The 25,260-nt window shown below is 36.8% G+C and overlaps 1 long non-coding RNA gene across 1 annotated transcript in view; it reads right to left on the minus strand.

The window, feature by feature from the left end:
• LOC116659236 overlaps positions 1 to 25,260 on the minus strand; it is a 38,014-nt gene continuing 12,754 nt past the window's right edge. The window contains exons 2-3 of the long non-coding RNA XR_004314473.1: positions 968 to 1,024; positions 1 to 136 (exon numbers count right to left, since the gene is read on the minus strand). This is a non-coding gene — a long non-coding RNA (uncharacterized LOC116659236). The remainder of the gene's footprint in view (positions 137 to 967; positions 1,025 to 25,260) is intronic.

The raw sequence follows: 25,260 nt of genomic DNA on the forward strand, positions 1-25,260 counted from the left end.
GTCCTCTAAAATGTTAGATACCAGCACCTTTCAGTAATTCAAGAGATGATAACTGAGTCTGAGGATTAACAGGCTCCCATCCGTTTTCTTCCTCCTGCCTCTGCAACACATTGGCTTCTAGAGTTCAAAAGCACTTCTGCTAGAAGAAAAAAGAGAACATTTTAGAAATGACATTTAAATTAGATAACTGTACTACTTCTTAATAATTCTGAAGGATTGTGGGAGGATAAGTAAAGAAAGGGTTAAAGCTACTTGCTTAAAATAATCTGAGAGTCCTAAACATAGCTCTTCTACATAGCAGTTGAATACATGCATTGAATCTCTGCTCCCTTATGTATCTCTGTTAATGTAACAGAATGATTTTTTTTCTTTTTTAAGAAATAAACCCACTAGGAGAAATAAAATGGGGGGAAAAAAGACAAAATTATATTTTGGAATCTGGAAAGCAGATGTCCAAGTAATAACTTACAGCCGATTCAAGAAAACTACATCTTTACCCCAAAGTAAGGAAAACCACAGAAGTAACCTGATTTAAAACTCAGAACCTATGCAGATTCACGACTTGGTGGAACCAGATGCCTCTGGAGGTAGGGTTGAAGGTAGGTCTGAAAAAGGATTGGTAGAAAATCTACTGGAAAGCACAAATCTCCTCCATACGACTGCCCTTCCCCACAAAACCCAGCAGAGGCCTGAAGGCTGATTCTCTAGAGAAGACTTCTGCAAGGGGCATGTGTGAGGTTGAGGGTACAGTAGTGAAAACAGAAGGAACAGGAGATGGATCCTGGGATGAATGCTGAGACCCACCTGCGCTGCCTCCTCACCCCTCCTCCTTCCCCGCTGGGCTCCCAGAGTCCTGGCAGCAGGCAATTGGAAGACTCTTCTCTAGAGCATCTGATCAGCATAAGGGAAAGGACCTAAAGGTGCTGACACGTGGGTTTCCCCCAAAGAAATGTCCCAAGCAGCTCACCTTACAGGGAAGTCCTCCAAGCTCACAGCTTCCACGCGGGGAGCTTACAGTCCCATTCTAGAATGTGAACAGCCAGCCAAGGGTCAGCAGACCTTTGAGGAAATCATTTCAAATGAAGCCAGAGAACAGAAGAACCAGGAGAAAAGCAACCTGGAGGAGGCAGAAACCATAGCAGAGAAAACAAACTCCAAGAAAGCACTAATACCTTCACAGAGATAGGGGAGAGCCATGCAGGATGCTCTAAGAAAGGAACATTCAAAGAACAAAAGAGCGAGGGAGCGATCTTGGAAATTTTTTTAAAAATCTGATGGCAGAAAAATATCAAAGGTGTTAAAAGATGAGACTGAGGCAGAAGATGAAAAATAGCAGAAAAAATTATAAAATTAAAAGAACAGTCCATGAGCTCAACTATAAGAATAATTAGAGTTCAAAAAAAGGGGGTTGGGGGGGAGAACAGAGAAAAATTAAGAGAGAATATAATTAATAAAATAATGGAAGAAAATCTCCCGGGGAAAAAAAGGATGTGATTTTCCAGATTTATAGGAGTCACTGAGTGCTCCCAACAAGAAGTAAAAACAGATACACACCGAAGCATGACGCTGTAAAATTTCAGCACACTGAAGACAAAGAGGACGCCTACAGACTCCCAGAGAGCAAAACCAGGCTCCTTCACGGGCTCAAGCAGCCGGGTGGTATCAGACATCACAGCAATTCTGAAGCCTCGAAAACAGTGGGGCAATATCTTCCAATTTTTGAAGGAAAATTATTCCTAACTTAGAATCTATGTCCAACCAAACTAAGAATTAAGTGTCAAAGTTAAAGATATTTTCAAACAGGTAACACCTCAGTGCATTTATTTCACCTACAGCCTTGTTTAGGTAATTACTGGAGGATATGCTCTACTAGAATGAAGGAGTTAAAAAAAAAAAAAAAGATGACTGGTCTCCAAAACACAGTGTACCCAACATATGAGGCAGCTGGAGGGAAAACCTAAGATGATAAAACAGGAAGAATGCGAGGTAATGCCTGTGCATCTATTCTACAGAACCAGTCCAGACTGAGGCAGATCAGAAGACCCGGGGAAATTTTCCTTCAAGACAATGAGATGAGTACAATATCTGCTATGTTTGAAAATACTGAGTGGATAGTAGTAACATAACTGGGAGGAGAATTGGAGGATGAGTTAGTGATAAGTACATGGAGCACTAAATACATTTTTAGAAAAGACAGTAATAAGAATACGCAAGAGATTGTCCAAGAAAGAATATTAAGCCCAGGGAAATACTTGGAACAGCTGTGAGTTAATTTGCATATTCATAATCATGTAAACACTGAGTGCCGATCCAATCAAAATTATGACTAACTGCATTAGAAGTTTGAAAGGATAAGAAGTATGTGTAGAGTGGGGAGTGAGGGGTAAGGGGAAGTGGGGAAATCCTCATTTCTTATGGTGGGAAATCAATATATATTGCTTTAAACAAAAAGTCCAAAAAGTAGAAATATAAACTTGTTCTATGAATATATGCAGGAAATATCAGAAGTGTCAGTTTCAAGAGTTGAAAACGGTAGCATCCCAGAGGTAAGAAATTGAAAGGATGACTGTGGGTACGTGCAATACTATTGCACCCCTTAAGCTCTGTGCATGCACAACTTTGATCCAAAGGAAAACTAGCAGAAATATCAATAATATTTTGAGCATATCTACTTTTTAACTTCTCCTGGTAAGCTGGCAGGTAAGATTATTTATAATAGGTAACCTACTATACTTCAGGCCACTGATTTAAAAGCTGCATGTTTTTGCCAATTAATGGGTTATGAAATCAATTTAGTAGGTAGCCATCGGCAAGTTTGGAATGAAAGGAAATGGAATAGTAGCAGACACCACTACTTTTTAGCGAGTACTCCTTCACTCTTTATCCTGCTAGAAGTGCATCCTTTCAGCTAGACGTATGACTACAAGCTAGGATAAATTTGCAAGTATTGCCACATGGTCAAATTTGGACCAGTGAGATGTGGGAAGAAGCAATGTGTAGGCAGCTTCCAGGCCATCCCCTAAATATACAACTGTTTGGTCTGGACTTCTCCTTTTTCCTCCCTGTAGGCTAGAACCTTGATGTGCATGTGAACCAAACTCAACCAGTAAGGACGACCCCCTTACTGAGACCAAAGATAGAAGGAACTGTGCCCCTGAATAGCCTTGCCAGGCAAAACCATCTAGCCAGTCCTGAATTACTTATCACTGAGTTATTTCATGAGAAAGAAATAACCTTCTATCTCACCTAAGGCAAGGATTTTGGATTTCTGTGCTACAGCACCTACCATGTACCCAAGATGTGAATAGAAAACAGAAAAGTACACCACTTGTTGTAAGGGTATGTATCGTTCTGTGAAATTTTTGTTTCATTGTATATGGGCTTGATCATATATATCCATACTGAATGGCAGTCAAAAAGCTCTAAAGCCACTGCTTAGGGTATAAATCTCTCATGCTGAATAATGATGGTTAGTTGAACAAAGTAATGGTGTTTTAGAGTGAGGCCGCTGTGCAGAAGGAAATGGAAGCTGTGTGCTCTGGGTGAGTTAACAGGGCAGTTTGAGTCAATGCTGTTTATATCCCATTCAAGTCTAAAATTCTGTTATTCAGTTGACTCCTGATTCAATTCAAAGTTCTTTAACACTGGTAAGTATCCAAACAGCCAGAAAAACTGCAGTTCCTTGTGACTACAGGTCCCAAGCTGGGTTGGAGAGAGGTGTGGAGAAAGTTACATGGTCATGGCTTATCTCTCCTTGGCTCCTATTTGAATAAAGAACCTCTTACTCAGATGCGGAAGATGCAGCAAAATGAAAAGCTGCTCTAGAGGCAGGTGGAAACCTATGCTGGGCAGTCATGACCTAGACTAGACAACGTAACAGGGACAACTGGGCCCAGTTGTTTCCCCAGATTTGGGGAAGTGGGGAGGAATAAGAAAGGAGCCATGCAGATCTAATAAGAATTATGAAAAGTTTGCAAAAGAGCAACCCACAAGGAAGTGGGAATGTGGGCCATTGAATAATTACTTCCCAGGAAGAGCAGGGCCATTCTAAATAGAGAGATGGTCAGCATAGTCTTGATACAGACCAGTGATTTTCAAACTGTTTTTTTAGATTTTTTTTTTTCAGTTGAAGTATAGGTGACCTACAATGTTGTGTTAGTTTCAGGTATACAGCAAAGTGATTCATTTACATATGTTCTTTTTAAGGTTCTTTTCCATTATAGGTTATTACAAAATATTGAATATAGTTCCCTCTTCTATACAGTAGGCCCTTGTTAGTTATCTATTTTGTATGTGTTAATCCCAAACCTAATTAATAAATCCCTCCCTCACTTTCTCCTTTGGTAACCGTAAGTTTGTTTTCTATGTCTTTGAGTCTCTGTTTTGTAAATAAGTTCATTTGTATCATTTTTTTTTTTAGATTCCACATATAAGTGATATCATGTGATATTTGTCTTTGTCTGACTTACTTCATTTAATATGATAATCTCCAGGTCCATCCATGTGGCTGCAACTGGCATTATTTCATTCCTTTTTATGGCTGAGTAGTATTCCATTGTATATATGTATACTACATCTTCTTTATCCATTCATCTGTCAATGGACATTTATGTTGCCTACGTGTCTTGGTTGTTGTTAATAGTGCTGTTATGAACATTGAGGCAAACTTTTTTTTTATTTAGTAGCCAAAGCAGAATCATTTCTCCAAATGAAATTTATGCAGTACCCCCAATATATAAAACAGCAAAAAATCGTTTTTTAATGGTTGAATCATGATGGGGACCCCTTATCTTCCAACCATTTCAAGTACCTTTCCTGGAAATCTAGAATTTAAGAAACTTAATTTTAAAACAAGTCACTTAAATCAGTGCTTTTCAAATATTTTCACCATCATCCACAGGACTATACATCCTCCCAGTAAACGCACACACAGAAAGAAAGTTCCAGAAGGCAGTTTTACAGTTTGTAGTCTATTTTATCCTATTCCATTTTTTTTCTTTAAATGCCAGCCATGATTCACTTAATTGACTTCAACACCCTCTAATGAATATGTTGTGACTCACAGCTGAAAAACAGATTTAGATTGAGAAAAGATAGATGCATATTGGCCCAAAAATTATGTTAAATTTCTTTATCATAAATTTGATTAACTGCAACAGACAATCATAGGTGATTATTGATTTGTCACTTTTGAAATCTTGAGAACAGAAGCAATTCCTTGTCAGGAATAATGAGAGGGATGGTGGGAGTTGCGTGCTTGGCTGTGCCCTGCACTTCTGGAATTCTCTCTGTGGCAATGTCAGCCCGGGGCGGGGGGTGTGGATGGACAGTGGAGACATGGGTGGACAATGATTCCTACTTCTTAAATTGTGTTAATGACAGAAATATTCCATAGAAGGCCCAGTTGATTTGCTGTGTAATTATACAATGAAAGAAAACAAAACTAAAAAAGACATGGTGACTATAACTAATCAGCTTAACCTAGTGGGGAAAAAAATGGTCTTCTCAACAATCCTTTATTCATCAAAAAGCCATTTGGAAAAAATTAAAAAGTCAATAAGAAAGATAAGTCATTTGGAATCTGGGAAAGAAAAGATAACTCTTGCAGGCGATTCACAAACTATTTTGTAATTCGTATGGAAAAAATAAAGAAGTATCAAATGACAACGGAGAAGGAGTCATGAATTCTGGCAAAATCTTAGTTGATATACAAAGAAATTGAAATACTGAAAGAATTGCAATTCTTTTTTCGAACCTCTTTCCCTCTACTTACAGTAGAAGCAGTAAGTGTGCAAAAATCCGTAATAGCAGCTCACTTTTGCGCTGGTAAACCCATGTTTCTGAAATGCTTCAAAGAAAGTTATCTGTCTGCAACTGTAGTAGCTACAACTCTGGCTGCAGGCGGGCCGTGCAGCCCGAACAGCCCTCTGCTGTGGAAGCTGGGGTTGAAGAGGCTCTTGCTTTTACTGAAAAGGAATAGAAACAGCTAAAGAATTTGAAAATCGATGATGAGTGCACTGCCCATCAAACACATGTAAATAGAAGGTCTGTGCAGCCTTTGTAATTAGTTTATCAGCTACATTTCAGAAAGCAACTGTACTGTGTGGCTCAACAACACACAGAACCAAAATAATGGGTGTGTGATAGCCAGAGGAGGGGTTTTATCAGCATGTGAGGGAGGGGGCGTGGGAATCAGCAAAGCCACACTCTACTGAGTCTTTAATATTATTTGTAATTGTATGTATTCAGAGGGTTTTATTTGTCCGAGTGTTTAAGCTGCCTTTTGTAACTTTGCCCTGGTCCACCCCACTGTATTACTTCTTAAATAAGCTCTTTAATATCTTTACAATGTTTCAAACTAAGATCATCACCTCCAGAATAATTGGTGCTCAGTAAATGGTAATTCTTTTTCTTCTTCCCTTCTGAAGTGATGTTTCAGGAAAGGTAGGTAGATGAGATTCTGGGATAATGTCTTTCCCTGGCTACCTACTCTACAACAGAGGAAGAAAAGGTGAACATTTGGTGAACCTGCGGCACCTGCGAAACTCGGGCAGTTGTAGGGGATGGGAAATTGATGGGATAATGAGCTCATTTGTATTCCTGTTTGCTGCCTTCCACCGCCTCACTCTTGGACTGCTTAGCCACATCCTTCTGATAGAATCTGACACAGCCTCTGCAATCTGGAGGTTTCTGTTTTTCTATTAAGGTGATCCCAAGGCCCATTACAATTCACTGTTTCTGCCATATCTGTCCTTGGAGAGACATTAGAAGAAGATGGGGAGCAAGTTCAGAGAAATAAACTTTGGGAGAAACATTAATACTCAAAAGTGGAAAAACTTCCTTAAACTAATTAAGTATGAAGGTCAATCTGAATTACAGTCAATTTTAGGTAGAAAAATTGTTTTATAAAGACTACCTCAAATCTTTCCCGGAATGAAATGAGATATAATTAAGGTTTTAAAAAATATTAATAGTTGCAAGAAACTAATGCAACTATCATTTTCAGATAGAGAATCTGCTTTAATGAACAGCTAAGGCTACTTCATTACATATAGCAATTACGGTATTTGTATGCAGACAATTTAAGGGGCGAAGTCCTCGGGCTCTGTTCTTCGTAGCAATATAAAGCAACAGCAACAATTTTTTTGCAGTGGTTCTTAGCCAGAGCTATTCACCAAAATGACCCAAGGTGGTGTCATCATACAGACACCAAGTCTCGCTCCAAACATCCTCCTTAAAGACACTTGCAAAAGGACAGGAAAAGTATGAGCTTGTACATTTGGGAAAAACCTCCCACGTAGATATGCACGCCCTTAGCCAAACACATGAATTTCTTGAACCCTCGCCGTCTTATAAACAGTTTTGTCTAAGACAATCATACAGATGGAAAATCCTAAGAAGTTCACAGACAGAGTTTGGAATATCCGGTTCCAAACTCAGTACTTTGTCTCTCACACCATGTGTTGGATAAGATGACGTCAAGGAAGCCCAAATGTACCTTCCAGTTAATAAGGCTTAACTCGAAGTTAAGGAATGAATGCTGATCCCAAATAAAAACGTGCTAATCCCTGGATGCTCAGAGAACCATGCGCACACCAAGCTCCCTGCAGCGCGCAGAGCTGGAAGAGCAGATTGTTCCCATAGGAAGAAAAGGCAGTGGCAACGTCAACCAGCTTGCGAGTCTCCCTTCCTACACATGTGGTAGGAATTGTCACCTACCCCAGAGCTGTATTTTATACCTGAACAAGCCTTTGTCCAAACATGTAGTGTTTCCTTGCGAGGACACATCTGGCCTGCTCCTTGAACTGGAGCTCTGAGATGAGCTGGCCAGGTTCCAAGTGAGAAGGCTTTTTATCTTTCTCACGGTGACAGGCAGCATTTGGAAGCCCCGGGGATGAGGTTCAGGAAGGATGTTGATATTATTGTGGATGGTGTCACGGCTGTTATCTGAGGCAATCGTCTTCCTCCAGTGCCGCGGTGTCCATCACATTGTCAGGACCCCTACAGGAGTGTCTTACTGCCTGTCAGTCTCGTCTCAATCTCTCAGCTGTCTCCAAGAGCTCACCAATTTGCCGCCCCGTGTGGCCCCCCTCTTTGGTCATCTCTTTCACCAGACGCATCCTTTCCGGAAACAGCAGCCAGGTTCTTACCCCAGCCCCTGCTCACAATGGACTTCCTTCAGGGAGAGCGTCATCCTGGTGCCCCCCTGTCCCCCATAATCACACAGGAGCCCCGGGAGCAGTTCACGGGAATAGGCAACACACATTTGGGAGGCAGCTTACTGGATTTGCATCCCGCCTCTGGGTAAGGTATCTAACTTCGCAGCATCTCTGTTTTCTTACCTGCAAATGGACATGATCACACCTGTCCTGCCTGCCTACCTTATAGGTCAGCTGTGAAGGTCTAAAGATCTGGCTGTGAAAGTGCTTGAAGGGTTCTGATACCGGGAAAACCGAGTCAGATGAGACCGTAGACTGAGATTGCAGTTCATAGGCTGGAGGTACCATCTTGGTTTTTGTTTTGTTTTGTTTTTTCCATCTTCACTAAATAAACAGGAGGTGATGACTTAGTGCAAGTCATCAGATGGGTTCATTATCCACTCTCCACACTTAGAATCTACCAAATGATTGCACCAAACTGGGAGTCAAGACCCTGACACCCACTCTGGGTCTGCCACTAACTGGACCTTCCTCACCCAAGTCACTATCTTTGCTTTTCCTCAGTTGCACCTTCTACAATGAGAGAGGGTTGACTAGATGATCGCTAAGGTCCCTTCAAGCTAGAAGATTCTGTGATCTAGATAAAGGCTTATGAGTAACACAGCAGGTGCATTGTTGCATCTCGTTTTTACAAAATTGTTTGTATCTGTGACAACTGTTTTATACACAGCACATCTTTCGGTAATAGAACAAAAAATCAAAATTCCTCCAATCCATAGAAGAAATACTCTCAGAATATATCCACACAAAAAACTTTCTTCAGGTGTATAGAGTGACTGAATCAGGGTCTTAATTATGAGTGACTGGCCCAGTATCAAAACGTCATCCTTTTCTCATGCACATACAACAACATAGTGTCATAAAGTTACCTTGGGTCCACCCCCAAATCTCTCCTCCCCTCTCTCTCTCCATCCTTCCCCCACTTCCTCTCTCTTTCTCTCTCTCTGCCAGAGAAAAAAGAGCACTTACGGGTTTTGCTATTTGGGAGCTTGAAGAATCCCCATATATGATCCTTTCACACCACCACCCATAAATAAAGCAATATGAGCCTAGTTCTAATTTTTATTTTTTTAAAAGAACATTCTATATTCTTCAAAGTGACTTTTCTTTCAAATATATACATTCAACTGGTCATTCTCACCACCTTCTTGTGCACCTCTTAATTTTCCATAGGACAGATTTATACTCTCCAGATGCCGAGCTGGGGCTGCTATAATTCCACCTGCCACATCTGGCTCTCTGGCACGCCAGGCTAGAAGCTTCAAAGTTGCATCTCTGCACCGTACGTGGTTAGACTGCTGGCTGCTGCTTTATCTCCTTGGATGTAATTTTCCTTTGATTCACCTCTAATTCTGAAGAATGGATGCATTTGTATCCATTTTGAATAAGATTCTATACAAATGCTTCATTTGATCTCTGAGCAGACCCTTTCATTTCCTCTTATGTGGCCTCGCCTTTAATTCAGACGTCAGCCTTAGAGCAACTTGGAACCACTGTGCCTGATTCTTTGCACAAGCGGTTTTGTTTGTTCCAAGTGCCCTGCTTCTTGTTCTTGGAGGACAAAAAGAGAGTGGTGGCGAGAGAGGAGCCCTTCATGTTCCTGCGTTTGAGAAGGGAAGGGACAGACCATGGGGATTAGTGACTTCTGGTCCACCCCTTTCTCATTCAGGTGCCGCCTTCATATTTACACTTGCTGTTTTTTCAAGCAACGGGCTTTGTGTGGGGGTACAGACTATGAAATATGAAGTGTTACTATGAAGCAGCACTCCTCAAAGTGTGTTCCACAGAAAATTCATCAGTTAGACACTGAATAATCTGCTGTCCAGATCACAGTGTCCATTAACATACTAAATGTTCTGAGAAGTCCTGCCGCATAGGGAAATGTACACATTTGACTTGCTTAAGCAGTGGTTCCCCAATTTGTCTGAACATAAACCCTTCTTTCATGGAGCACCCATCACCCTCCCATCACAGCCCAGTCTGTGGATGCTGCTGTGAAAGAATGTTCTGATTCCTTTTAATGAGTGCCGACAGAGCCCAATGGCTCCTGCAGTCAGGTTGGGAATCTAGATGTTTACCTCAAGCTTGTGTCATTGTTCAGAACAATTGTGGTCGAAAGAGGGAGGGTGCTTGAAATCATAATGAGTTTTCCTGAGCTTCCCAAACACCGGTGAAAATAAAACCCCAAAATCTGGCTCCAAACACCTGAGGATTTCCCCTCAAAATTTTCCAAAAGGAACATAATTTAGATAAAGTTAAGTAAGGAATAAGGGTGTGGTATCTTAAGACAATGACATGGGGTAAATGTCTGAGTCCCTGAATTCTGGTTAATTTACCAAAAACCTGTACCCATCATTTTACTTACCCCTCCAATGGTCAGTATATAGATAGGATTACAGGGGACCCCAACTTCCCCAGATTTAAGATTAGCAAATTCAGCTATGCACAAGGGACCCCATGGGTCCATGCCAAGATCCATTTACAACTAAGTTGCACATATTAATCACTGAAATGCCCTCATTTCTAGTGAGGAAGCCCAAATGACCACCAGCATCCAAATGTGTATGAAGTTTTGTTCCCTTTTTCCCATATGCAGAAATTATGGGGAAATTATAAAACTTTTTCAGCCTGAGATGAATGTATATTTCAGCTCACTACTCTAACAATATGATGTGATGTAGAGTTGCCAGAACAGACTTTTAAAATAACTTTATAAATTTTTGTCTATTTCTAAAAATCATTGAGCATCTGAGGGGAGCTTTCATGTTTTAGATACCCATTGCTGCATTTTGTTAGAAAAATTGTGTGCTCAATTTTGTAAATTTGGGGGTTTTTTTAAGGACTACAGATCTCTATCCCTCACAATTTTTGAGCTATTCACCTGATTTATAACTGGCATTTATCTGATTTGTCACTGGCTCATCTCCTAGCATTTTTCTATTTCTTCTCAAACCAAATCGAATTTGTATACTTTGAGATTGCTTGAAGTACCAGGAATATATTAAAAGTAGTTTTTGCACTGAACTGCATGACCCACGTTACTTGTTCCAACACATAGATCGTATCTGTTTCCTTTGGGTAGTTTTTACAAAGTGGTAATGATAACCAAATTTTCCAAGACCAATTTTCTATTTACGCCATGAACTTCAGCAAGACAGTTTGGGCACTATAAATTCAGAAATTCCTAGCTCTTACATAAGGAGGTGGAAGGCAAAAATTCTACCATCAAAATAGTGATGCAGATGCCACATAAGCTTTTACAGATAGTCTAGTTAAAACCTTCACAGACTACAAATAATAATAGCAGTACCGGATACGTACTTGTGGTTCACAAAATGCAAGTCAGGCTGCCTGGGTTCAAATGACGTCTCCATCATTTACTTGCTGTGTGGTCTTGGGCAAGTTACTTAACCATTCTGTGCATCGATTCCCTCATCTTTAAATGGGGACAATAATAGTACTACTCCATAGATTGTTGTGCTTAAAGAGCTACTAAATAGCACACAATCAGCACAAAAGATATTTGCTGTTGTTGCTACCGCTTTTATCATCAAAATCATCATATCAGCTGATGTTCAAAACAACCATAAGAGACAAGTGGGTAGGATATTATCATAAACCTATGTATAAGGGAAATGAGATTCTGGGAAGTTTAGTAATTTGCTCAAGATGACACAGCTCGTAAGTGGCAAAGTGATGTCTCAAAGATGGTTCTTCTGACTGAGAGCACCTCTATTACCTGAAGGGTCTGGGAACAAGGGTACAACTGAAGGCTCACATATAAGTCTAATATTGAAAAGTTATAAATCAAGCTAACAAACTTTTTTTAAATAATTTTTTTTATTGAAGTATAGTTAGTTACAATGTGTCAGTTTCTGGTTTGGGAGTTCAAGCTAACAAACTTTTAAATGCAATATGTCCTAGCCTCTATCTTGACAAACATTTCTTCATAATGACATCAAAAAATATGTGTAAAGTTAACACATACAAACAAAACTAGATTAAACATCAGATAGCAAATTACTATTGAGCATGTCTAAATTGATGGGCCAGAAATATCTGGATTAGTAATAAAGATATATATTGCATACATTATTTATATTCATCCATAAAACTTATTTTTCTTATTTTCAGCAAACTTATTTTTCTTATTTTCAGCAAAATCACGAATGAATTGCCAAATTAAGATTTTTCACATAGTTTTTGTTCTATTTTTAGTAATACCAAATTAGACAACATTTCATGAGCCATTGTTACTTTTAAATAATTTTTAAAATTAATTTCAGTTTGGAGAAATTTTGCAGTAGAAAGTGGAATTGTCAGTAAAAAATGATTGAAGGAATATTTGGATTCAGAAATGCTCCATGAATTTTATATATTATGTATAAACATTATAATGGAGTCATATATGAAAATTAGTTTCATTGAAGAACATATTATGAAATGTTTTATCATATAAACCATTATCACTCATATTTCAATTTCACTATTTCTTAGAGTAGTATCTGAGGTGATAACAGTATTTCTTAAGTTCTTTTAAATTTTTCAATGTTTGGATATTTAAACAAAAAGCAAAAATATTTTAATATAGTTCTCAATTTGTACAAATTATTTTTTGACTGGGACTACATCTTGTTTCTTCGTTTCCATAGTCCTGTAGAGGTTTTGCTTACCTCATTTTATTTTCCCTATTTTTAAACTGAAATGTCACTTTTGCTGCAGATACCACATGTATTTTCAATAAAGAAAAATTACTTTCTCCATAATTTGAAATATATTTTCGCCATTTTAAAAAATGAATTAGCTGAACATATCTGAGTGTTGTATAACCTTTTATGACATTAATAGCACTTTATCATTTATACCAAGTAACCATACATTGCAAAAATTCAAAATTAACTTCATTTTCTACCAAAGTCTACAGTTTGCTTTTCATTTGAGGATTTTCTATTGTTTTGCTCAACTTTTCTAGTGAATCTCATATCTTGTCTAAATTAAATCTAATTACCTTAACAGCATTTGGTTAGCATTCCTTTTGTGAGCCTGAGTAGATCTAAGGCCAAATTTTATATTTTCTATCAAGATGTTTCATCTTAAGACAGATCTAGAAAGTATAATAGTACATAATCTTTGAAGTATTCCAAAGAATCTCATTGTTATCAACCAAGGTCAGGTCTCCTAGTAACAAATTCAAAGTATACAAGCAATATGACACAGAATGCACCTCGATTTTCAGAAATGCTGGCTTGCACACCTTTTTCTAGCAAACCATGTTAGTTCCATTGTAATGGGCTTCCCTTTGACGACCTTTTAAATCAGTGCCTAACATTAAAAAGTGTTTTCTTCAGCTCTTCATTTAAATCTGTATTTCAGATCTAAAATCAGCGAAGTTCTCATTTCTTTTTATTTCTTTGATTTGTTTCCTCGGTAGCTCAACAATAAATTACATGTAATAAATACAAGATTTCAACATGATTTTGGTTTCTTGCACAGTCTAGATGATTTGCATACTTTCTTTTTCTGTTTCATGTATAATTTCTTCTCATTTCATAGTCTCTTGTAATAATCAGCTTTTGCTACATCAACAAACAACCCCTCAGTCTCAGCGCCTTGAAAGAATAAACACTTACTTTTGCTCAGAGAGGCCTGAGGTAGGGCTGCAACCCGGCCAGGCCTCTCTAAGGTCCTAATCTCACTAGGAGTTCTCCATTCTAGATGGTGACTATTTGTTTCTTGCTTTTTGTATATGTGTATATAAGTGGCGTTAAGTTCCTAAGTGTTAAGAGTGGGCCGGAAAGACTAGATCCTGATGGTGACAGAGGACAAGCTCCAGAGCCTGAGGAAGTGTCCGTCAGAGGCATCCTTACTTCAGTTTCCATACTTCTTTCCTTACACACCAGCTACCAACATTGTGCAGACTGGTACCAGTCCACAGACTGCCCTTGTCTACAATAGAAACCCGAGGGGCTGTTAAATATATGGGTTAACAGCAGCTCTCTGGATTAGGGCAACAGCATTAATTCCAGACCAATCCCTGAGGGGATATAACCTCCTACTAAAAGTTTTCAGGCAGGACTGGAGTGCATGGGGAGGCCCACAGTGAAGGAGAGGGAAATGGAGACAGAGAATGAGTGGGTCAGTGTGCCCAAGAGAAACACAGAGAACACTCAGAGAGTAGAGGAGGACTTGAGTACCGTCAGGCGTCCAGAGAAGAGACAGTTTTAAGAAGGCTGATCAACACTGAGAATTTTCACCTTGAGTTAAAGGATAATGAAGAACATTAGGTCTGATCAGCAGAAGCCTACTGTCAACATTCAAATAATTTCCCTGCAAGATGGAACATATTCATGGCCATTTCCATCTCCACCAATTCCCAAATGTGTGATGGTTGACATGATAAGCCAGTGTTGCCATTTATTGGGAGAAGATGAGGCAAGATCAAAAGCCTGGAAAGAGGAACCTGCCTGGGTGTTCTCTGTGCTGAAGGCTGTGATGGGCAAAGGATGGCGGGAGAGCACTGTGAACATGCACACAGCCAAAGGGCCCGGGAGACACCACCAGCAAGGTGGAGGGCCTGGGATGTTAACACACACTTGGCCTACCTCACAGTTCCAGCCCAGGGAACATCCTAAAAGGCTTTCTCCTTTAGTTATGCTGCAGGTGATCTGAGCAAGGACTAGCTAAAACATAGGCAATCACAACATATGTTAGAGCCAAGTTCTGCTGGCCCCATTCTTCTTTGCTAGGAAAGGTTTGATATAAATAACCCAAAATACTTCACAGAGATAGAGAAGTGGTGATCATTATATTCTCTGACCGGCCCTCACAGATTCAAAGTCCTCTTCACAAATGCCATATAGCAAGCAGTTGACCCAGAAATACAAAGACTGACTTGTTAAACCATCATTGCCCTTATCTGGGGAAAAATCTTGCTAGATGTTAAACCAGGAGTGAAATCTGGGCCTCACAATTCACTCCATAGTTAAACAATCTTACTAATTGAAATTTGTATTATAGCATTTGAGATCTAAAAAGTATCTCATAATACTACTCAGCAATAAAAAAGAATAAAAGAATGCCATTTTCAACAACATGGATGGACCTGGAGATTGTCGTTCTAAGTGAAGTAAGCCAGAAAGAGAAAGAAAAATACCATATGATATCACTTACATGTGGAATCTAAAAAAAAGGACAGAACTTATCTATGAAACAGAAACAGACTCACAGACATAGAGAACAAACCTATGGCTAACAGGGGGTAACAGGGGTGGGAAGGGATAAATTGGGAATTCAAAATTTGCACCTCTTGGGGAGTGATGGAAATGTTAGCTATCTTGATTGTGATGGTGGTTTCATGGGTGTAGACATCTATCAAAATTCATCAAATTGTACATCTGAAACATGTAGTTTACTGTACAGGAATCATACCATGATAAAGATGTCTTAAAAGTTTTTAATTAAAAATAAAAAGTATCTTAACTAGTGTGACCATATAATTTATCATTCAAGCCAAAACAACTTTGAGAGCAAAGGGGAGTGCTATTAATTACTGCAGGACAATGGACATAAACCAGGGTTCCCTTGCTCCCAAGCAAACCAGGATGGTTCCCTGGATGTATGAATGTTAATCTCCAGAGATAGTCTCCCGTCCATAGTCTATGCACGGGCTGCTTCTCCTATTGAGAGATGGAAACTTTCCCCTTCCCTTGAATCCTGGACTAGCCTTGTCACTTTCTTTAAACAAACAGCATGCATTTTTTTAACAACAAAATGCAGTAGAAGTAATGCCATTTGCAGATCCAGCTTAAGTTTGGCCGCTGCTGTCTTTGCACTCTTAGAAGTCAGTAGCCACTCTGTAAAGAAGTCCAGGCCCTGAAGGATGCAAGCATATGAGCAATTCCCAGATAAAACCATGTGGAGCAGAAGAATCACCCTACTAAACTAGAGAATTATTAGATATAATAAATTATTGTCTTAATATATTACCTTGTAGAATGGTTTGTTATACAGCAGTAGATAATGTGTCTCCCTCCTTATAGGTAATATAGTTCACCATCCACATACAATACAGCTTAAAATAGGATTAGCCCATAAAGAGCCCCACATTCAATTTCAGCACAATTTGACAAACATTAGAGGTAAAGCCAAAGTGAGATCTGAAAACATAGGTGCAGTAGCCAGATATATAAGTCTTGTGACCATGAACAGGCAGCTACATTTAGAAAGTGATTCTCAATGATTTCTTTGGAGTTTAAAAGAGAGAGATGTTAATGTTTTCATTGACTTCTCTTTCTACTCATTTTTTCTTTTCCAATATCTTGATCAAATGTTTCTTGTAACTAGAACACCTTTGGATCTTCAGGTATCTGCAAACTTGGTATCTTCATTGTTAGGTAGTTTGAAAAGTCAGATAAATCTCTCTTTCCCAGAGCTCTTTGAAATTCTCAGCAGCAAATTTCTGAAAAACTTGCCCATTCAGCAACACAGCAGGGGAGTCCTGCTGGATGGTCATGACATTCAATAAGATGATTGTGACAGGGAAGAAGTGGGGAACAGAGAAGAGCCCCTGTTGAGACAGGAGATGCTGAGTATCCTACCTGTCTGATACTTCCAGAAACAGCCCATAAAACAAAGCTCTGAAAGTCCATGGTAAGCTTTAGGAGCCCAACTCTCCCCTTTAGAGGAACGGAGTTTTGTCTGAGAGGTTGTAGCACTCAAAAACAAACTATGTCATAATGCAGGTTCAAATCACTTTTGCAAGACCCTAAACATAGCAAAGTACCAGGATGCAGTCTGACAAGGGAGGAAGACCCATATAACCCAGTGAAAAGTCTTCATGTAAGAATATTTTTTAAATAAACTATATCTTGGTTGTTTGCTCTAGGGGAAATTTTTAAGTAGAAGTCACTTGAGTAATGGGTTTAATGAATAGATAAACATCATTTGAAATTAGCAGAGAGAAAGGGTGCTTCTACTTGCTCAATTAATCCTTCACAAATACAAGAAAGGTAAACTTGAACACAGACATTTTCGCTATTATCAGAATCTTCCAATTAGGGCTGCCTGCCTTATTCCAGTCAGACTATTAGACTAAAATACTATTTTAGTCAGCCAATCTTAAAAGGAGAACAACAAAAACTATAAAGAAATAACAGTAACATTTCCTAGTGCAGTCTACATATTGTCAGTGTTCATCAAAAAGGCATCATTGTCTTAAAGTCTTTGGGAAGAAGTCTTCCAGATGCATGTTTCGATCTACCAAGCAAATATCTACAGCATTATTTTTTCAACCTGCCACTTTCATAGGTCTGTGTTGCTTGTTAGTCAAGGTAAGAAGCTCTGAATTTACAATACTGAAAGGTAATCCAGTAATCCCATCCATTATGTAAGTTCCCATTCCTTTCCATTATTATGTTTTCCCTTACTGCTTGTCTGTAAACTCAATTCTCTGATCTCCTTTGGTCAGTGAGCTCTTAATAATTTGCAAGGTTACTTTAATCAGATTATAAGGCACTTTATTCATGTGGCCTCTGAGTCCTGTAGTCTACAAGACCAATGTGAATTGCCCTGTGATGTGGTTAGGAAGAAAGCATGGGCTCCTTGGCTTGAATATATGCTCTGTCATATGTTAAATATGTGATCTTGAATTTAAAAAAAAAAAAAAGATTTCTCCCTGAGGGAATTTTCTGGACTGCAGTGCAAGGAAGGGTACCAAAGGAGATCATAGCAATCACACTGAGTAGAGGAGGCAGAAGGGTTAAGGGAAAGTGAAGCAGCTGGAATGTATAGAGCAGAACACCAGAGAGGAGGGAATGATTCAAAACAAGGTTAAAGGAGATCCCTTTAATCTGCTCCTGAAGAATATGTTACTTATCCAGAGAGTGAAGATCCACAAGGCCAGGTGAAGAAAAACTTAGAAACTGTAAGCTGAACAATTTTCAGATTTCACATACTGCTGGAAGAATTTTAAGTTCTGGCCAGCCAGAATGGAGAAAACTTGTTGAAGACTTAGTTCATTCAAGACTTCGTATAGATTTTAGAAATGTCTCACCTAAGTATTAGAACTAAATTAGCCTTAGAGTAAAACCTACTCTAGACTAGCTCTTTAAAATTTTAAAAAATAAGCTCCAAAGAAAGCAAGATGGTCCTCACATAGCTTAACTAATTGTCAGCCATGCTGTTTAAAGAAAGACAAGGAAAACCAGACCTTCAACAACATAAGATTAATGATGTCTAGCACTCAATCAAAAAAATACAAGACATACCAACAAACAGGATAATGTGATTGATGACAGGAGGAAAATAGGTCAGTAGAATAGAGGCAGAAATTACAAAGATAATGTAATTAGCAAAAAAAAAAAGCTGCATTAAAACAGCTTTTTTAAGAATGCCCAGGAATTCAAAGGAATATACATAAATAAGGAGATAAGCGAAAGATTTTTTTTAAAAAAGGACTAAATAAAACTTCTCTCACTGAAATATATATCTGAAATGAAAATTCACTGGTTGGAGTTATCAACAGATTGGATACTGAATAATAAAGTCAGTGAACTTGAGGACAGAGCAATATAAACTAACCAAAATTAAACAGAAAAACAATTACAAAAAAAAAAGCAGAATTTCAGTAACTGTGACACTACATCAAGTAGTAATATATGTGCAACTAAAGTGCCACAGAAGAGCAGAAAAATATCTGAAGAAATAATGACCAGAGTTTTCAAAACTTGATGAAAGCAATAAATCCAGTGATCTAAGAATTTCAACAGACCCTACGTGGGGTTTTTAAAAAATCGTATCAAGGCATAATATAATCAAATGATTTTTTAAACACAGTGAAAAAAGAAAAATCTTAAAAAAGAGTCAGTGCAAAAAGACACATCACAAACTGAGAAACAAAAATAAAAATGACTACATACCTCATAATAAAATACAAGCTAGAAGACAACATGACATTTTTATGTGCAGAAGGAAAAATACTTGTTAACCTAGAATTCTATATCCAGTGAAACTAACCATTGGAAATTAAGATAAAATAAAGACTTTACAAAAGGAAGTATATCAGAATGGAGGAACAGAGTGTTGAAAATAAGTACTTAGGTACATATAAAATGCATTTTTCATATTTTAATTTCACTAGGATAAAACTGACTGCTTATAACAAAAATAAAAATGTATTGTGGGGTTTGTAACATATGTATAAAATGAATGTCAAAATTGTACAAAGAAAGAAAGAATGAAATGGAAGCATATTTTTGTAATTTTCTTACATTATGCATGAAATGGTAAAAAACTACTTAAAGGTAGACTGTGACAAGTTAAATTACATAAGGCCACCCCTAATCACTAAAAACAATAAAATGAAGAGATGTAGTTAATAAGCCAATAATGTAGACAAAAATAGTCAATGTTTTGAAAGGAAGGCAAGAAAAGAGAAAAGGAGAGAGAACTAAATTGACAAACAGGAAACAAATAGTAAGATGTTATATTAAAACACAACTATATCAATAATTTCATTAAGTAATTGACATATTTTAAATAAAATGCTGAGATTATCAGTCTGAATAAAAAATCAGGACCCAAGTGTATTCTGCTCGCGATTAACCTATGTTAGATATAAAGACACAAATAGGTAAAAAGTTAGGACTGAAAAAAATACATCCTAAGAATATACTAATCAAAATAACTTGGAGTAGCTACATTAATATCACAAAATATACCTCTGGACAAAAAAAAATTTCTTGTCCAAAAAGATAAAGATTATCATTTTATAGTAATGACCATCTTATGTATTTTTACATACTCATTAATACATAAATACCTTAAATATATGTGCACTCAACCAAGATTCAAGTTGCATAAAGCAAAAACTGATAGAACTGAAAGGAGGTAAAAGACAAATCCTCATCTATACTTGATTTCAACACTCCTCTCAGTGATTGACAGAATAAGTGACAGAAAATCAATAAAGACATAGATTACTTAAACAACACTGTTAACTAAATTAACATAACTTAAATGTATAGAATGCTTTACTAATATCAGCAGAATACAAATTCTTGTCAACTGTATATTGATCATTGACTCAGTTCAACCATATGCTGAGTCATAAAACACATCTTTATAATTTTCAAAGGACTTATCTCTTACCACAGTAGAATCAGCTGTAAATCAATAACAAAGAGACGTTTGGAAAATATTCAAATATATGGAAATTAGACAACACATATGTAAATGCCCATGCATCAAAAAAGAAATCACATAGGAAGTTAGAAAATATTTTGGAATAAATGAAAATGATAATGTAACATATCCAAGTTTGCAAGATGTAACTTAGGCAGTATTTAGAGATAAACATATACATACATATATTGAAAAAGAAGAACAGCCTAAAATTAATTCTATAACCTTGTACTATAAGAAGTTAGCAGAAGGGAACACACTAAACCCAAAATTAGCAGAAAGAGGAAATAATAAAAATAAGAATGAAAATCAACAAAGTAGCACAGGCAAACAATACAGGAAATCAATAAACCCAAAAGTTGGTTCTGTGAAAAGATTAATAAAATATATTAAACTCTAGGCTTATTTAAAAAAAGAGAAAAGATACAAGTGGAGGAAACATTATTCAAAGTCATATACACATTAAATGGAAATAAGAGACTATTATAAACAACTTTATGCCAATAAATTATACACTTAGATGAAATGTACAAATGCACAAATCTTGAAAGATAAGAACTATCAAAACTGACACTAGAAGAATAGAAGAAATAGAATCCTAAATAGCTCTATATCAATTAAATACATTGAATTAATAATTAAAACCCTTTGCAAAAAGAAAATTCTGGCCCCAGTTTCTTTCTCTAGTGAATTCTACCAAACATTTAAGAAATAAGTCATCAATCCTACATAAACTCTTAAAGTGAAAAAGGAAGAAAAACTTCTCAACTCCTTTTGTGAAACCTTGATACAACACCAAAGCCAAAAAAAAAAAAAGACAAAAAAAAAAAAAAAAAAACTACAAACCAATATCACTCATTTACAGAAATACAAAAACCCTTAACAAAATATTAGCAAAGAGAACCAAACAATCTATGTAATATATTGCACATATGACCAAGTTGCAGTTATGCCAGGACTGCTAGGTTGATGCAAGAATCAAATATGACTCAATGATATTCACATAAATAGACTAAAAAAGAAAAAGGCATGTAATCTTATAAGGAGATGCAATAAAAATATTTGACAAAATTCAACACTCATTCATGATTAAAAATAAACCTCGGGAAATAAGAAATAGAAACTTCCTAACTTGAAATACTGGATTTCTTCAGAAAACCTGAAGTTAATATCCTACTTCATAATAAAAGACTGAGAGCTTCTTGTATTAGACTGAGAACAAGGCAAGTCTGCCCACTCTCACATCTACTCAAGTTTGTACTGAAATTCGTAGCCAGAGCAAAGGAGCCAGGCAGTAGGAAGTTGTGAGCACTGCAGAAGCCTGGTGCTGGAGAAACTGCCCACACTGCAGATGTGGGGCACTTGGGAGTTCATATGATATAGTTGTACAGTGCCAGACAAGCTTAAAGACCTCTAAGAACCTGCCTGGAGAGCAAGCACAGGGGAACCAGGAAGCAAAATCCTTTCTGCTTGCAAAGTCTTTCCTGTGTCCTCCACTAATAAAATGTAACATTGTGCCAAGTGGCAAAGGAAAACTATTTTAAGGGCCTATCATCCCTTTTTTGCAGGGCATGCAATGAAGGGTGAAGTTAGAGCCAAGAGTCAACTGACACACAATGTTTAAAGATGACAGAGAAAGTCATTGTGGCTATATAGCATAGTAAGAAAGCCAAAAGACATTAAATGATATTAGAGAAGTTGAGTGGGGGACCAGATCACGTAGATTCTTGTTAATATTATTAATTTTTATTATAAGTACATTAAATTATTAAAGAATTTTAAGCAAGAGTAACAACTTAATTTATATCTTAAGGAAATTCCTATGACTGAGTGGAGACAGGATTCAAGGAGAAGTAAGTAAATGCAGGGAGTCTAGTTAGAAGCTATTGAGGAAGTCTGGATGATACATAAGGGTGTTACGGATGAGAGTGGTGGCAGAAAAAGATAAGTGAAGAGGACAGATTCAACACTATTTTAAAAGTTTCAAAGGTATAACATTTTGATTGATAGGATATGGGGTTCAGGGAGATGTAAAAACATGACCCTTAGGGTTCTAGTATGAATAGCTGAGTGAGAATTGAGCCATTTTCTGAAGTGGGTGAAGACTAGCAGATGAGTAGCTTAAATCTGAGATATCCAAAGGGAAATGGCAAGTAGGAAAATAAATATATAGAGAAAACAAAACAAAACAATTATAAAACAGTTTAAAATGTCAATAGTAAATCCCCATCTATCTATAATTACTATAAATGAAAATGGACTAAAAATTCTCCAGTCAAAAAACATAGAAAGGCTGAATGGATAAAAAGAAACAAGAATCACCTCTATGCTTCCTACAAGAGACTCACTTCAGTTTTAAGGATGTACATAGACTGAAAGTGAGGGAATGGAAAAAGATATTCCATGCAAATGGAAACCCAAAGAAAGCAAAGACAGCTATACTTATATCAGACAAAATAGACTTTAAGCCAAAAACTGAAACAAGCTACAAAAGAGGTTATTATATAATGATAAGGGGTCAATTTATTAAGAAGTCATAACAATTGTATGGGGAAGGGTATAGTTCAGTGGTACACTGTGTACTTAGCATGCACAAGGTCCTGGGTTCAATCCCCAGTACCTCCATTTAAATAAATAAATAAATAAATAAATAAATAAATAAATAAATGAATGAATGAATGAATGAATGAATGAATAATAGATAGATAAATAAATAAATAACCTAATTACACCCCCCAAAAAAAGAAGATATAGCAATTGTAAATATTTATGCACCCAACAAGAAGCACCTAAATACATGAAAGTATTAGCAGATTTGGAGGGAGAAATAGACTGCAGTACAGTAACAGTAGGGGATGTCAATACCTCACTTTCAACAAAGGATAGATCATCCAGATAGAAAATCAATAAGGAAGGATTGGACTTAAACAACATGTTAGATCAGATATACCTAATAAACACATATAGAACATTCCATCCAACAGCAGCAGAATACACATTTAACTCAAGTGTATGTAAAATATTCTCCAGGATAGATCATAAGTTAGGTCACAAAACAAATCTTAGCAAATTTAAGAAGGCTGAAATCATATCAAGCATCTTTTCCAACCACAACGATATGAAACTAAAAATCAATAAGAAGAGGAAAACTGGAAAATTTAAATTATGTGGAAATTAAACAACATGCTAGTAAACAAACAATAGGTCAAAGAGGCAATCAGAAGGGAAATCAAAAAATGTTTTAAGAAAAATGAAAATAGAAACACAGCATACCAAAACTTATGGAATGCAGCAAAAAGCAGTTCTAAGAGGGAAGTTATGGGGAGAAACTATATTATATAAAAAAAGAAATATCTCTAATAAACAACCTAACTTTACACTTCAAGGAGCTAGGAAAGAAGAATAAACTAAGCCTAAACTTAGTAAAAAGAAGGAAATAACAATAATCAGAGTGGAAATAAATGAAATAGAAACTGGAAAGACAATAGAAAAGATCAACAAAACCAAGAACCAGTTTTTTAAAAGATAAAATTGATAAATATTTAGCTACACTAAGAAAAAAGAGAGACGATTCAAATAAATAAAATCAGAAGTGAGAGAAGAAATATCACAGACAATAATGTAAGACAATAAGACAAATACTAATGATCATAAGAAACTACTGTGAACAATTATATGCCAACAGATTGGATGACCTAGAAGAAACTGATACATTTCTAAAAACGTATAATCTACCAAAACTGAATCATGAAGAAATAGAAAGTCTGAATAGACCAATTATGAGTAAGTAGATTGAATCATTGATCAAAACTTCTCAACAAAGTGTAGGACCAGATGGCTTCATTGAAGTCTACCAAGCATTCAAAGAAGAATTAATACCAATTCTTTTCAAACTCTCCCAAAAAAATAAAGAAGAGAGAACATTTCCAAACTCATTTTATGAGACCAGTGTTACCCTGATACCAAAGCCAGATAAGGACACTACAATAAAAATACAGGCTAATAGCCCTAATGAATAAAGACATAAAAATCCTCAACAAAATACTATCAAATTGAATTCAACAGTACATTAAAAGCATCATACATCACAGCAAATTAGGATTTATTCTTGCGATGCAAGAGTGGTTCAACATATGCAAATCAACTCATGTGATGCATCACATTAACAAAATGAAGCATAAAATCATATGATCATCTCAATAGATACCTAAAAAAGCACCTGACAAAATTAAACATCCTTTCATGATAAAAAAAAAAAAACCCTCAATAAATTTGGTATAGATGGAATGCACCTCAATATAATAAAAACCATGTATGTCAAGCCCACAGCTAGCATCATGTTCAATGGTGAAAAGCTGAAAGAGTTTCCTGATTGGAATAAGGATTCTCATTTTCATCACTTTTATTCAACATAGAACTGGAAGTTGTAGCTAGAGAAATTAGACAAGAAAAGGAAATTAAAGGTATCTAAGTCATAAAGGAACAAGTAAAATTGTCTTTGTTTGCAGATGACCTGATCTTACATAGAGGAAAACCCAAAGACTCCATCAAAAAACTGTTAGAAATAATAAACTGAGTAAAGGTGCAAGATACAGAAATCAGTTGCATTCTATATACTAACAGTAAACTATCAGAAAGCAAAATTAAGAAAACAATCTCATTTACAATAGCATCTAAAAGAATAAAATATTTATATATAAATTTAATCAAGGAGGTGAAAGATCTATATACTGAAATTATTAATGTTGCCAAAGCAATCAATCTACAGGTTCAATGCAATCTCTATCAAAATTCAAGTGGCATTTTTCATAGAGAGACTAAAAACAATCGAAAAAGTTCATATGGAACCACAAAGGAACCC

The sequence above is a fragment of the Camelus ferus genome, chromosome 23 (assembly GCF_009834535.1).
Source record: "Camelus ferus isolate YT-003-E chromosome 23, BCGSAC_Cfer_1.0, whole genome shotgun sequence".
In the NCBI taxonomy this organism is placed as follows: domain Eukaryota; kingdom Metazoa; phylum Chordata; class Mammalia; order Artiodactyla; family Camelidae; genus Camelus; species Camelus ferus.